Source organism: Procambarus clarkii, chromosome 43, assembly GCF_040958095.1.
Source record: "Procambarus clarkii isolate CNS0578487 chromosome 43, FALCON_Pclarkii_2.0, whole genome shotgun sequence".
Classification (NCBI taxonomy): Eukaryota; Metazoa; Arthropoda; class Malacostraca; order Decapoda; family Cambaridae; genus Procambarus; species Procambarus clarkii.
Window position 1 is genome coordinate 22930692 of NC_091192.1, and position 13406 is coordinate 22944097.

Consider the following 13406-nt stretch of genomic DNA (forward strand, 5'->3'; position numbering starts at 1 on the left):
GAGCAATAGCAAAGTGAAAATGGCAGTTCGATCACTCGAGATGAATGACGCTGCCAAATAATCTCTCTCTCTCTCTCTTCTCTCTTTCTCTCTCTCTCTCTCTCTCTCTCTCTCTCTCTCTCTCTCTCTCTCTCTCAGTGATCTTAGGCAAGATCACGCAAGTCTAGAAAGGTGAAGTTGCCTCTATAAGATACACATAATACGATAACATTACTATATCTTATTACCAACGGATATGCGGAGATTAGACAACAAGACTTGGAAGAAAGCAAGACCTGCCGTACTTTAGCTGCTATGAAAACATGGATCAATGGTTGCAATTGTGAAGTTCACAAACAATGAAAAATAGGATCTTCCAGTTCCTTGAACCACATTACTACAAAAGTTTCCTCACCCAACGGGTACAAACTAACTAATCACTAATAACATATCAAGCCATCACAACCACCAAATCCCTCCAGGAAATAGTCATTCAACAGTCACTTCCTACCTCAAAAAAGAAGAACACCCTAAAACTACAATGCAGTCACAGCAGACTGTTGGATGCCAAATAGAGTACAAGGTTTTCAGTACATACAGATTTGTTAAAATGAAGAACAATAGGCTCACTTGAACACTTCGGATATGAGACACCCAGACAGGAAACAATCAAGCCCTAGAGGGACACAACAGTCCTACAAACTGGCAGACAACGTGGGAGATGGAGGAAGGGAGCAGGCGAGGGTGGGAGAGACCAGGCGAGGGTAGAGGGAGACCACTAGACGCCAGCACGCACGAAACATACGCACACCCACGCCGTCTGCGGCCACCTTAAAGGTGAACACACAGCCACTATCATGCCTATTTTTTTGTACTTCACACAGCCCCACCACGCCTACAAACACACCCCCACGCCCCTCGCATACCCTCAACCACGCCCCTCGGCCACACCCCTCGCAATCACGCCCGCAAACATATCCTACACCCTTTACTTACCATCAACCAAACCCCTCATAACTACGACTGCTAGTCAACCCCACACTCTCAACCACTCCCATCCACTGACCATCCATACACCCTCTCAACCAGCCCCACACCCCTATCAACCACGCCAGTCACCCAGCCCCACCCCCTCTCAGCCACGCCCGCCAGCTGCCTCTAAACAGGGGCATGACTGGCCGACCTCTCACGTTGTTCAAAAGAGAACTTGATAAACACCTCCAAAGAATACTTGATCAACCAGGCTGTTTCATACGTCAGGTTGCGAGCAACCGCGTTCAACAGTCTGGTTGGCCAGACCACCAACCACGAGGCCTGGTGGTCAGAGACCGCGGGGATGTTGATCCTTGCAACCAACGCAAGGTAACCACACGGCACAGCAGTGGAGGCAAGTGAAGGGGTGGGTGGAGGCCAGTGAAGGGTGGGGAGAGAGCAGGGGTGGAGGCAAGTGAAGGGGTGGGTGGAGGCAAGTGAAGGGTGGGGAGAGAGCAGGGGTGGAGGCAAGTGAAGGGGTGGGTGGAGGCAAGTGAAGGGGTGGGGAGAGAGCTGTGGGTGGAGGCAAGTGAAAGGGTGGGTGGAGGCAAGTGAAGGGTGGGGAGAGAGCAGGGGTAGAGGCAAGTGAAGGGTGGAGAGAGAGCTGTGGGTGGAGGCAAGTGAAGGGGTGGGTGGAGGCAAGTGAAGGGTGGGGAGAGAGCAGGGGTGGAGGCAAGTGAAGGGGTGGGGAGAGAGCTGTGGGTGGAGGCAAGTGAAAGGGTGGGTGGAGGCAAGTGAAAGGGTGGGTGGAGGCAAGTGAAGGGTGGGGAGAGAGCAGGGGTAGAGGCAAGTGAAGGGTGGAGAGAGCTGTGGGTGGAGGCAAGTGAAGGGGTGGGTGGAGGCAAGTGAAGGGGTGGGTGGTGGCAAGTGAAGGGTGGGGAGAGAGCTGTGGGTGGAGGCAAGTGAAGGGTTGAGAGAGAGCTGTGGGTGGAGGCAAGTGAAGGGGTGGGTGGAGGCAAGTGAAGGGGTGGGTGGAGGAAAGTGAAGGGTGGGGAGAGAGCTGTGGGTGGAGGCAAGTGAAGGGTTGAGAGAGAGCTGTGGGTGGAGGCAAGTGAATGGTGGAGAGAGAGCTGTGGGTGGAGGCAAGTGAAGGGTGGGGAGAGAGCTGTGGGTGGAGGCAAGTGAAGGGTGGGGAGAGAGCTGTGGGTGGAGGCAAGTGAAGGGTGGGGAGAGAGCTGTGGGTGGAGGCAAGTGAAGGGTGGGGAGAGAGCAGGGGTGGAGGCAAGTGAAGGGTGGGGAGAGAGCTGTGGGTGGAGGCAAGTGAAGGGTGGGGAGAGAGCTGTGGGTGGAGGCAAGTGAAGGGTGGGGAGAGAGCAGGGGTGGAGGCAAGTGAAGGGTGGGGAGAGAGCTGTGGGTGGAGGGAAGTGAAGCGGGAAGAGAGCAGGGGTGGCTGCATATGAAGGGAGGGAGGGGGGAGAGAGCTGGCGTGGAGGCAGATTAAGGAGGGACGAAGGCAGGTGTGCTTACCTATAAATGAATGTGGGGGGGTGGGGAGTGAGATCTAGCTCTTATGCCCCGCCTCCTAGCGTTTATACCTGACCATCAACCAATTACCTCTTAATTAATTACCTCTCAACATTATAGAATCCTTGTCATACAATTCAATAGTTTAAGCAAGATTTTCACCTCGCTAAAGCCGTGCTGTGCCCATTATCAAATTTACTCACAAAATGTTTAATCCTTTTTGTGGTGACTTAGAATCTTGGATGTAATTCATGTTAATGAGATTGGTCTATATTTTAGTGCTACGACTATTTTAGTGGCAGTCGTAGTTATGAAGGTCTGTCCCGCTTTCTTGAATATAGGAATTACATGGAACCATGGTGATATCTTTCCTGGTCCTGGTGCGTTTGTGGTGTCCAGTTCCTCCAGGTGTCTTTTAACCTTTTCCACATTAACTTTTATTCTGTCTAGTGTTGCTTCTGGTCGCCTATTGTTACCCTAAGTTGGACACTCATCTGGTTCCAGTATGTAGACCTCCTGTAACCTCTTGAGTTCTTCTCACACACACTACTCACCTAGTTGTGCTTGCAGAGGTTGAGCTTCGGTTCTTTGGTCCCGCCTCTCAGCTGTCAATCTACTGGTGTACAGGTTCCTGAGTTTCTCGAGCTCTATCATATCTGCATTTCAAACTGTGTATGAAGTCAGCCTCCTCCACTTCAGTTCCTAGTGCATTCCATTTATTAACTACTCTGACACTGAAAAAGAACATCTAATGTCACTGTGCTTCATTTGAGTACTCAGTTTCCACTTGTGTCCCCATGTGCGAGTACCACCCATGTTAAATATCAAGTTCTTATCTACCCTGTCAATTTCACTTAAAATTTTGAATGTGGTGATCATATCTCCCCAAGCTCTTCTGTCTTCCAGCGAAGTGAGGTGCAATCCACGCAGCATTTCCTCGTAACTCACGCCTCTTAGTTATGGGACTAGTCTAGTAGCATACCTTTGAACATATTCTCTAAGAGTGTTCCTCCCTATCCCCGCAACCTGATCACTAGGCTGCAACTGCTTAGACTACTTCATTGCTATTGCCGCAATGTCATTTTCAAACTGTTGTTCAGCTGATGAATGGGAAAGAGCAGGGGCGGATGAAAGTGAAAGGGAAGCAGGAGGTGGACGGAGGCAGGTGGAAGCAGGTGAAGAGATAAGAGCAGGGGAAGTAGGCGGGTGAAGGGGGAAGTGAAGGCAAATAAAGGGGAAGAGCAGGGGTGAAGGAATAAGAGAGCAGAGGGAGCAGGGGGGCCAGGGGGGGGAAGAAATCAGGGGTGAAGGGGGGAATAGAACAGAGGCTAGAGGAAGAAGAACGGGGGAACAGAACAGTGGGGGCGGGAGGAAATGGAGGGGGGGGGGGGAATGAAGTGAGGAAAGAAAGCGGGGATCGGAGGCAGATCAAGGGGGGAAACAATGGGGGGGGGGAGGTTGATGCAGATGAAGAAAGGAAAGGGAGCGGTGGGGGGTGGCGGAGGTAGATGGAGGGGAAATGAGCATTGGGGTAGAGGCAGATGAAGGGGAAGTAGGGGAAGCATCAATGCTTCCCTCTAAGCAGGAGTGCTAAAAAGATGGATATGAAGCAGGAGTGGCTACCGATGAAGGGGGGTTAGAAGAAAGCAGTGGACAGGCACGTGAAGGGAAGGGAGCAGGAGGAGCGGATGGAAATGTGTCGCAGACAAGGAATGGAGGAACAGAATGAAATCCATAACATTTCAAAGCAAATACTATGCTACGAATATACATGAACTCGTTTCCTCCAAGAGCCAGCGCGACCACGCGGTACTTGAACATCCCAACGTCCAGCAGACACCCCACATGGTCACCCTACACCCCCCAGGGGTGCTTCTGGGGATACTAACCAGACACCAGTACTGTAGTGGACAACAAAGGGGTGTCCAAGAACGTTTAATCGCCGTGCAAGCCTATTATAGGTATCTCTATGGTACTCCATGGAAGGGTTATCACTCCTCTCGCGAACGCAAGTACTCGCCCCCAACCTCCCAGCCATGCGCACACTCGCATGCGTCCCAAGCCCCTCGGGACGGCCCAAGAACACCCACCTCGCCCTTCCAGAGGGACGCTCAAAGACACCCCTCCCCCCCACTAAGGGGCTCTCCTTGACACCCCCCACAATTCCCCAGTAAGACGCCCAGGGGGACAACACGCCCTCTCTTCCCGTGCACACACCCCTTCCCATAAGGGAGGCCCCCAGAGCGAGCCTCACCTTCATTGGGACACCCCAGGGAACCTTCCCCAGAGAAACGCTCCCCTCCCTGGGACACCCAGGGGACCCCCTGAGAGAAGCACCAGAGGGAACCTCCAGCTCTGTGGGTCGCCCGGGGAGGGACGCCCGAAGAACCTCCACCTGTGGGACTCCTTCAGGAACACCTTCGAACCCCCCACTCCCCCCCCCCCTCCTTCGTTATCTGATACTTCAACAGTCCCTCAGCCTGGAGGTCGTGGCGTTAAGTTCCCCAGGACCGCTGTTTCAGGTTCCCGCTAAAACCAAACTGCCGTCTTAACTTCCACCACCATCGGACCGAAGGCAAAAAAAAAAAAATCTCAAATTACAGTCTTGCAGAACGGTAGCTAAAGTTACCACTCGTGACATTTTCATATTGCTCTTAACAGTCAGATCAACTTGCCATTAGCTTGATTATTCCCCTAAACTTCTGTTTTTCAGTCCCCCTCCCCCCCTACCCCCCACCACCACAAAAAATAGTTGATATCGCAGCGCATTAATGCCCGAGCGATATCTATCTATATCTATTCATTTGCATTAGACCGAAGCAAATTTCAAGCACAAAACCGCCAAATCTCCTTTGTATACGATCCAGCAATGGCGAAGAGGAGATGGGGGGATGAAGAGGATGGGGGCAGCAGAGAGAATGAGGAGGGGGGGAAGGGGAGGAAAGAGAATTGAAGGATAGATGAAAATCTCCAGAAATCGATATAATAAGACCTGATAGAAACACTTCCCCAAGCATGGTGTTACATATCAACATCCGGCCGCAACACATATAAGGTAGGTGGGGATGGGGGAGAAGGTGCTTGCTTACCTTTGGGGGGAGTGGTGTAGTAGACGAAGGATGAGGAGGGCAGTGGAAGGCTGGTTGTATATCTCACAAGAGGTAGACACACACTGGTGTTGGGAAAGTTGAGTTTGCCGCCTCGACCCTCCCAGCCACCTCGGTTGCCACCTACCTATTAAATCTACCCCCCCCCCCTTCCCTCCCCCATTCTTTTTTCTTGCTCTGCACGGGAAAAAGTTTTATTTTGTAATTTGGATAAACCGTGAATAGATTGTTCTTGTTTGTATTATAAGATGATACATATTCAAACATGCATACATATATACATGCATGTTTCAAACCAGAGGATATGTATATGGGGGGATCTTTAGAGGCGAATATTATTTCAGGTCAAATTTCTTATAAACAGGTAAAAGGGTTAGTAAAGTCCGCTTGTTTTTAATACAACAAACTAAAACGGTACATAATGTTAGCCCACACTATTGATATAATTGGAAACGTGCATTAATATGACGATACATAAGTTTTGTACAGGAAATAATGTTAGTATATAAGGGCGAGCAGGGAGCGCGGTGGTTGTCTTACGTCTGGCAGGGGGGGTAGCGCGATGCCAGGTAGCCGGCGGCCACGCCCACCGCTGCCAGCCGCTGCATACCTCTGTGTTCACCCACGCTATAACCTCACCCTCAAGAGATATATACACCGAGATATCTATCCACATTCTCGGTGTACTGTATATACACGTAAAGTTTACTTTAGTCTTGGACAATATTTAGAACCGAAGTATACTTGCTGGATGATCAATAACTACGATGGTCTTCAAATCCTTCAGAGGTTGATAGGCCTTATACGTTCAACAAACCAAACTTCACCGGCATACAACTATATTCCTCTACCTCTATCACCAACTTCCAATTAATTTAGCCGACACAAAAACGTTCACTCTGAACTAAATACAAAAATACACGGGAAACAAATCATTGCGAGTTATTTTGAAACAAAAAGAGCATCATGTTTCATTGTTGTTAGGCTCAGATCCTGTAGCTTTGGAGCTTGGCAACAGAACCTCCATAGCAAAAATATTAGAGGTTCGATAGTACTGTATTTACGAGGGCACATATGGGAGTGTACTAATCAAAAATCATCTCATGATAACCCCCAAGAAGATAGATCCTATCCTTGAGTTCCTTACCAACATCCAATCCATGGTTTCCATAACAACAACCAATCCTTGCTTTTCATAGCAACATTGAATACCTGAATAACAGCTACTTCCAATCCATGGTCCCACTAGTTACCTGTCATCCAATTGCTTTTCGCCCAAGCAACGTCCAATCACTAGTCGCCATGGCAACACTATAACTGGTCCGTGCAGCATCCAATCCCCTGTTATCCCAGCAACAACCCTGAGGAAATGAGGGCAACCTGGAGGGCAATATACTCAGCTAATGTTAAACCAATGTAGGATCAACGTTAAACCAACGTAGGAGCAACGTTAAACCAACGTAGGAGCAATGTTAAACCCACGTAGGAGCAACGTTAAACCAACGTAGGAGCAACGTTAAACCCACGTAGGAGCAACGTTAAACCAACGTAAGATCGACGTTAAGCCAATAAGTAATCAAGGTTAAACCAACATAAGATCAAAGTTAAACCACCGTATGATCTATGTTAAACCAACGTAAAATCAACATGAAACTATCGTAAGATCAACGTAAAAATTAACATAGGATTCCACATCATGGTCCAGAGGTATAGGTGCGAGGCTGGGGACAAATCCCCAAAGTGCTACAAGTGATTTTTCTGATTTTGTTTAAATTTTGTTTTGTTTACTTATTCATCTTTATGCTTAATATTTATTAAGCAAATAAAACATCTTACTTTTTATTTTGTGTTGGTTGCTAGCTTCCACAAAAGTATAAATATTCTATAAAATATCCTTAATACTGAGTAGGAATAGGTTCCCATTGTAGGCTACAGGAAGACGGTTATGCCCATTGAAGTCACTCCAGGTCAACTACTTATCTTCCCCCATGACACAGCCCACAACAGTTGCCTAACCCACAGGTACCCCATAAACTGCCAGGTGCACAGTTCTTCATACACGCCAATCCCCAACCCAAAAAAAAAAATAAACTGTGAAAAGGAATCTCATGTTCTCTGTCCTACTGCGTTGTGGCTTGTTGACCTTGAAGCTGTTGCTTCCTTGAGTGTGTTTGGATCTTTTCAAGAAGTGTTTTGTATCCAGTTGTCACGAACGTCAACAAATGATGTACTACATTGTACTACTGCTACTACCAGCACCCCAGGAATAAAACAGCCTGTTCTTTCCAAGCGTTCCCAATGTCACTAAACGCTCATACTAAGTTGCCCAACTCTAACCAAACCGAGGACCCACGAACAAAACGGGACATCGTGTCAATTTCGCGAGCCGCTACCATTTTCAGTAAATCAGTTTTTGACTTTAAGGGAAATTATTCGTCAAAATGTGATGTACTATTCAGCTGAATGGATTGAATAGAAAAAGTGAGATATTCGGAGCTCGTCATTTTTGCAAGCCGCTATGATTTATAGCCGCATCATCAAGCCGCACCAATGTTTGGCCTCTCTAATACGTCAAAATTTGAGAATACAGGTACTATTTGTTGAGTATCATCACTCTATGAGGATTTTTGTCGCTCTAAGTTGAACTTTCTCCAAAGCAGATATATCAATTGAATATCAGGATTTCAGGCAACAATCAGTAATGCAAGAGAATACCAAATAACTTCCACAAAATATGCTCCAATTCCATCACTAGGCTTCTACAGAATATTTCCTAAACTTGATGAGTAGGCTTCCGCAATATACAATATACTGTATTTCCTAAATCCAGCACAACACTTTTTCCGAATATTTCTTAATTCTTACTGACTTAATCACTACACTTCTACAGAATATGTCCTAACTTGAACACGATGCTTCTGTAGCAGACGAGCGTAATTAAGTTTTACCAAACATCCTTTGTGGAAGTCTTTAAGAGTTACCCAATATCTACTTATATGACAGACAGGTCAATGGTTATCTAAACACAATTGTACGTGGTAAGCAGGGATATTTAAGATGTAATAAGTGATTTAAGGTACAAGCAGTGACTTTTTAAGGCGCCAGCAATGATCATATGATACAAGCAGTGACTTGTTAAAGCCCCAGCAATGATCTAATGGTACAAACAGTGACTTTTTAAAAGTACATTCTTGTACAATCTTGTACAAGTTTTTAAAAGTACAGTGAAAAGTAAACTTTTCGAATTCCTATATAGTAACTATCGCTTCCTACGAGTTGTGCTTTGCAGTTAGTTACCTTTTCACACGGGGCAAAGTCAAGCAGGGGAGCATGCTGGGACGCAAGCAGGAGACTGCATGCACTGGGGTGAGTTTTTTAAGAGTTGCGGGGCTGTTGTTACGTGAGTCACCTCCGTTTAGAGACAACATGCGGGGATCCACGCCACCACAACCCCCTCCCTTCACCAAGCATGTAAATGAAACCAATAATAAATAAAATAATTAGGATTCCGCAAATGGAGTCATATTTAAACAGAACACTAATGTATTTTTTCCACAATGATGTTGTCCCTAAGCTCAATTGCATCAAATATATATATAAAAAAGCCTTACTTGTTTCTCGTTATAATAGGCTTAAAAAGCTTATTGAATGAAACGATGGTACTAAATCCTTGCCTTGCTACAAAACCAAACTCACTTCTGCCATACATATAGGGTGAGATCTGGTAGCTGAGGAGACAGCGTGCAGGGCTCGTAATTCTGTGGCCTGGGTTCGATTCCCGGACCAGGCAGAAACAAATGGGCAAAGTGTCTTTCACCCTGATGCCCCTGTTACCTAGCAGTAAATAGGTACCTGGGAGTTAGACAGCTGTTACGGAGCTGTTTCCTGGTGTGTGTGTGGGAGAGAAAAAAAAGTTAGTAGTTAGTTGCAGTTGATTGACAGTTGAGAGGCGGGCCGAAAGAGCAGAGCTCAACCCCCGCAAGAACAACTAGGTGAATACATGTCTAACCGCACGCCACTAATGTCCGTGTGGAATAATTGGTACAACTTTAAGCTAAATTTCTAATTTTTGCTGACTTAAGTTTCATAACTTCACATTTTAAACAATAACATAACAGAAGATAATTTGCATGGCATTACAGGTATTGTTTCACTCGTTTTAATACGTCTCAACTTTCAATTTTCAATTTTTAATAAGTCTCACCAATCAATTTTCAATGATGAAAATTAACAATAAAAAATAACAACTAATAATCAAACAACTAACAATAGACTACATAAAATAACGCATTATTATCTCATATATTTAATCTTACGTGGAGTAGATAATTGTAGATGAAGTTAAAAAATCCTGAATAGCGTCGTATATTATCCTACAATCCTTATAACTGTTTTGTTATCCATATTTCATCTTACATATAATACGTCACTATAATAAACTGATGCAAGAAACTAACCGAAACATTTACAATCGTTTCGCAGGCGATGAGTCACAATAACGTGGCTGAAGTATGTTGACCAATCCACACACTAGAAGGTGAAGGGACGACGACATTTCGGTCCGTCCTGGACCATTCTCAAGTCGATTGATACAATCATTTCGTTTAGGAGTTGCTGCATTAACACGGAAATTATATCTTGGTGTTTGCTAGAAAACATTGACATAGACCAGCCTGTCCTCCTGCCTAATATGTTTAATTAATCCGTTAATAATAGAAACTATTACAAAACTTAAGCATCGTAATGTTGATGAATATTACGATGATGAATCGTCGTGAATCCTTTCTATGAATCAGCCTCGATAGGTGAGATGCTTATACCGGTTCCTACATTTCTGGTTTTTCAAAACAGCAGCCTGATCTCATAAACAAAGAAAGGCCAAATGCTCATTAAACCAGTCGTCAAATTCCCCCCTGGTTATGCAACCCGTCCTCAGACCAAGTCCAATCCATTCAGCGGTCGACTCCAAAGACGCATTATCAAAATAAGAACATAAATTAATACGAGGAGTCACAATAACGTGGCTGAAATATGTTGACCAAACCACACACTGGAAAATGAAGGGACGACGACGTTTCGGTCCGTCCTGGACCATTCTCAAATCGATTGTGAAAGTGTGTGTGGTTTGTGGGTGAACAAACCACACTTCACTTTCTAGTGCGTGGTTTGGTCAACATAAATTAATATTGTTATAAATTAGCATACTGTGCATATTTTAGGCATTGGTTAGGTTAGGTTAGGTGTTCAGGTTCTGTTAAACACAACAGAACCTAAACACCTAATCTCACCAATGCCTGAATATGCAAAATATGCTAATATATAATAATATTAATATATATTTGAGAAAAATTCCCATTTTGAATGAACAGCATGTTAAAATTAATTAATGCGTCTTTGGGTCTGGTCCTGCATCGAATAAACATTACCTGAGAATGCCTTGAAATACAAATAATTGTCAACAGAACACAAATATATAGCCTAAAGTAATCTAAGTCTAAATATGTACAATATGTTAATATATAATAATAATTTATATCTGAGAAAGTTCCTATTATGTAGGTACAGTATGTTAAAATTCAGCCCGTCCTCATAAACAAAGGCCATTCCATCCACCCGCCAAACCCCGTTTATGAATGAAAAACGGTTTATACACGACTCACAACTGATGACGCTCGAACAGTTCTCGAACAAGTACTCCGCTGATCACTTTTGTTCGAACCACAATGCTGTTAATAGGTCACCCACAAATACAAATAATCGCCAGCAGACCTTAAACACCTAGCCAATGCCTAAATATGCACAATATGTTATTATATAATTACTGTATGGATTACTGTATCCAAGGATGGAGACCACATCTTCAGAAGGACATAGCTGCTAAAGTGAAACACCGGGATCATTGCAGAGCTAAGTCAACTCCCATACCAGGAACGGCTGAGGGCCACAGGGCTAACAACACTACAAACCAGACGTGACAAGACGGATCTCGTTGAAACTTTTAAAATACTGAACAATTTGGAGGATATTGATCCAAAATGTCCGATGTAACACAAACAAGGAGCAACAGTGTCAAGCTGAACAAACCACAATGTAGAACTGAGAACACTAGATGTTTTTTCACCCACAGGGTTATTAACCCATGGAACCGCCTACCCGCCGAAGCCGTAAATGTCAAAACTATGTTAAATTTTAATAGACAACTGGAAAAGATTAAGGCAAATGGGGGGACCTTCGACAAGCCGCCGACTTCCTGTCCTCGTCGAGGCCACTAGTGTTAGTGGCCTTCAGGTATATTCAGGTAAATATATCAATATTAATTTATATTTGAGAAAAAATCCTATTTTGAATGTTAAAATGTTAAAATTTGCATGTTAAAATTTATGAATGTGTCTTTGGGGTCGACCGCTGGATGGAATAAGCTTGATATGAGGACGGGTTGTAAAATTACAACCCGTCCTCATAGAGAAAGCCCAAAAGTGATTCCATGCACCCGCTGTTTATGAATGAAACGTGTCTTGGGGCACGGCCTCCACTCTAGCCTGGCCTGAGGACAGGTTGATTTTTGTGTGTGGCTGCAACCCGTCCTCGACTCAAGTCCATTACATCCAGCGGTCGACCCCACAGACGCATTCATAAATTTTAACATGCTGTTCATTTAAAACATGAATTTTCTCAAATATAAATTAATATTATGATATATTAGCATATTGTGCATATATAGGCATAGGTTAGGCTAGGTTAGGTGGTTGGGTTCTGTTGGCGATTATTTGTATTTGTAGTACGTGGGTGAAGCATTTATAGCGTTGTGGTTCGAACGAAATTCGTCAGTGAAGCATTTGTTCCGGAAGTGTTCGAACGAAATGAGTTGTGAGTCGTGTGTAAACCGTTTTTCATTCATAAACAGGGGGTTTGGCGGGTGCATGGAATCACTTTTGGATCTTTGTTTGGAGGACGGGCTGTTTATAGCGATGTGATTCGAACAAAATTCGTCAGTGAAGCACTTGTTCCGGATATGTTCGAACGTCAGCAGTTGTGAGTCGTGTGTAAACCGTTTTTCATTCATAACCAGGGGGTTTGGCGGGTGCATGGAATCACTTTTGGATCTTTGTTTGGAGGACGGGCTGGTGAGTGTGGGGAGGCAAATCTTGAGACCAGGGGCTAGATTCACGAAGAAGTTACGTAAACACTTACGAACCTGTACATCTTTTCTCAATCTTTGGCGACTTTGTTTACAATTATTAAACAGTTAATGAGCTCCAAAGCACCAGCAGGCTGTTTATATCAATAACAACAGGTGATTGGCAAGTTTTCATGCTTGTTAACTGTTTAATAAATGTAACCAAAGCCATCAAAGATTGAGGAAAGATGTGCACGTTGCGTAAGTACTTGCGTAACTGCTTCGTGAATCTGGCCTCAGGCTGGCCTGTCTCCTCGTACCACGTGAGTCCAACCATGTGTATTGCTCCGCGGCCAAATTAGGAAATTCACTTTCACCCTCATGATTCTCAATAGACATTACTGCTGCCTTATACGAAAGCTTTCCAGGCCAAGTACAAGGTTATCGCTATCACACGAGATTCACTTGTTCTTAATGATAGGCTAAATTATGATATACAAGTGGCTAAGTTGCCGAATATATGAGAATACGTGTAGAAGAGATTTTATCATGACATACGAATTAGCATAATGAAGTGACAACCGGTCTGTGAGAATAACGGTTCACGCGAGCGTTAAAAACACTGTTTCTCGAGGCTAATACACAATAATAAGTTTGGATTGGTCATATTGATAAGTAACCCAGCGCTCCAGACTAAATATTAGGCT

At 44.8% G+C, this 13406-nt stretch overlaps 1 protein-coding gene across 4 annotated transcripts in view; it reads right to left on the reverse strand.

Annotated features, from left to right (window-relative positions):
• Window positions 1–5711, reverse strand: part of LOC123755839 (protein phosphatase 1E) — an 82018-nt gene extending 76307 nt beyond the window's left edge. For all 4 annotated transcript variants that reach the window (XR_011221980.1, XM_069300106.1, XM_045738720.2 and 1 more), the window contains exon 1: window positions 5565–5711. The gene's annotated coding sequence lies outside the window, so the exon portion shown is untranslated. The remainder of the gene's footprint in view (window positions 1–5564) is intronic.
• Window positions 5712–13406: the final 7695 nt, after the last annotated feature.